This window comes from Sander lucioperca, chromosome 1 (assembly GCF_008315115.2).
Source record: "Sander lucioperca isolate FBNREF2018 chromosome 1, SLUC_FBN_1.2, whole genome shotgun sequence".
In the NCBI taxonomy this organism is placed as follows: Eukaryota; Metazoa; Chordata; class Actinopteri; order Perciformes; family Percidae; genus Sander; species Sander lucioperca.
Genome location: NC_050173.1, coordinates 1,589,231 through 1,591,903, shown reverse-complemented (window position 1 = coordinate 1,591,903; position 2,673 = coordinate 1,589,231). Strand labels below are relative to the sequence as shown.

The window sequence follows — 2,673 nt, the reverse complement described above, 5'->3', positions numbered from 1 at the left end:
TAGTAGAAAAACTATAATTTAAATATCCCTCAGATAAAGGCAGTGAAAGTAACTGTTCAATTTAACTCCTATACAATTCATCAATAGGAAACCCATTATCCTAATTCAAAACTACATTTAGCTCTCTGGCACCAGCAGGAACTGACCTGGAAAACAACCTCTTGTTTTTTCTAAACCTTTTTTTTTTTTTTCCTAAGAGGCATTTGAGTCAATTCAAGTTTTTTATGTTCGTGTGCTCAGAGACAGAAGGTCTTGTGGCAGACTCCTCCTCGCTGGAAATGCCTGCTTGTAACCTGAGCCAGTCTCTCATAGACGGTCATCCAGTGTACTTGTCTATCTCTTTAATGCTTGTTTCTTCTAAGCTTTTCCTGACTGAATTGTTATCCCTTTTATATACAAAGTATATTATATATTATTATCTTTATAGCATAAATGTATTATACTTTTACTGTTTATAAGATTTATCTTTAACTTCCATTATATCTTACTTTTCGTGTAAGTTTTATCTTTAACTTCCCTCCTGAATTACTTTTGCATCATCAAAAATACAATATTTAAATGATTTAAACGTGTTGTAACTTCAATAAGCATATTATGGGAAAAATATGAGAGTAAATATTAAATGAATATGTGTACCATTGTCTCAGTACATTACTCATAATGTACATCATTTAAGCATTCACATCAACATTTAAACATTTTCATTTAGATGTTAGTCTTAATCATAATCTCTGTGTTAAAGTTGTTGATACATGGTTTTAATCATAATGGTTTCAAACCATCTCAGCACTAAAACCTCAAACAACTTCCACAGGTCACCAGGAAAGATGTAGCAACTGAAAAAAGACTAGAAAAATACAAATTAAGGTATTTCCCTTTTTAAACCAGATTTCTAGGAAGTCTTTGAATGGAACAGGCTTTACCTAAGCCAAAGTTATTTTTATCAACTTTTCATCAATCCAATTCAAATTCGAACAGTGAAATGTACTTTAAACATTTCCTGACACACCAATCTGAATACCTATCTTAAAAGTAAAAATAAGTACTTCTAATTATCTTCTCCTAATTATCTTAGTGTGTGTATTTTCAGAATGTGAGTCTGTGTGCAACTTAACTTCTCAATGCGTCAGACGTGTCAGATCAGGATGGTCTCTCGCTCCCCCCCTCCTTCTCTCAGTCCATCCTGCTGCTGGTAGGAGGGGTGAGATGGACCCGACTGACACACACGAGGCACTGTGTGGCACAAAACAGAACTCCAAAAAGCATTATTTGTTCTTTTATCAATATTATCACTTGGAAAACTCATTTTAGTCAATATCAATAATTATAAAACAGCATTTCTTTCCCTCATTCTGGTTTAACTCTATAAAATCCATACAAATTGTGATGAAAAGGAAACACTGGTTTTGAAACTGTTCTCTTTTACGCCTTAGATTACCTTAAGGGTTGTGTTTTTGCAAATAGTGCAAGTCAATCAAAACAAAACAAAATTTTCTTTAGAGTAGTTTTAAAATCAAAATGATGTGAACACTTTATTTATTATTGCTACTATATCCCCCCTATTTGAGTCATGAAAAACTCATGACTCAATAAGCAGCATATATAAATAATCTGTTTAATGGTTTAGCCATTAACACTGTCCTGTGTTACACAGCAAAAACCTGTGTAAAAGCAACAAAAAGTTCAATAAATAATTATTATTTATTTTTATTTTTTGAAAGAAAAATAAATCACCAAAATAAAATGTTTTCAACATCAATATCAATTAGTAATTTAGTTTTAAACAATTTGTGATATAGCAAATCAAAATACAAACAAGTCTTTAGTGCAGCTTTACTGAAAAACTCACTAGAGTACAATATTAAATGAACTGCTTTTAGGATGAAATCTCATATCAACCTGTATTGGTTTCAATATAACCAATAAACTAAGACAAATTAAACAAAAATATATTGTTTATTATATTTTTGGGTTTGGTTTGTATTACAAAGTAATACTGATTGCTGTCTGGTATTTCTAAAAATCATTATGAATTACAGTTTTTAGGCCTACAGAGCAAACCTAAGTACTTCTACATGTAAATATTTATCCAATTTGTTACCTGATATGGGAACATATCACATTATGTGTCGCTATGGCCTTGCTGCTCTGTAAGTCTAGTGTACAGTGAGGGGTTACCATTCACCTCACTGAGTGTCTCTGCTGCTCGCGTTGTGGTTGTTAGCATGTCATCAGGAATTGGTGCCTTTTTTGCAGTGAGATACAATACATTACCATCTGGTCCTCACACAATGGTGTGTTCGGTGGGTGTCCTCCTCGCCCAAGTCCAATGTGTGGAGGTGCTGCAAACAAAATCTCAAAGGGTGACAGGTTAAGTTGCTTGCGCATGCGCATTTTCATAACCCTCCGTACAATAGGCAGAGCTCTTGTCAAGGGTAGGCATTTTGCATTTTGAATGCAAACCACTATACTTGAGATTTTGGTTGGAATTCTCCATTTTTTGAATTATTTCAGTGAGTAGGGCTTTGGCTACTACACTAGCTGTCTGTTTTGACAGGACACATGCCTGACAGTATTCTCTATAAAAAATAAAAAATCATTTTATCATTATTATGAAACAATTGTTTTTCCCTCAATTGTTTTTCGGAGTGTCTATTTGCACCCCCTTTTACA

The 2,673-nt window shown here is 33.3% G+C and overlaps 1 long non-coding RNA gene across 1 annotated transcript; it reads left to right on the top strand.

The window, feature by feature from the left end:
- Positions 1–1,532: 1,532 nt before the first annotated feature.
- Positions 1,533–1,844, top strand: LOC118495076. Its single transcript, XR_004897396.1, has 2 exons — positions 1,533–1,681; positions 1,722–1,844. It is a non-coding gene; the product is annotated as an uncharacterized LOC118495076 (long non-coding RNA).
- The last annotated feature ends 829 nt before the right edge of the window (positions 1,845–2,673 follow it).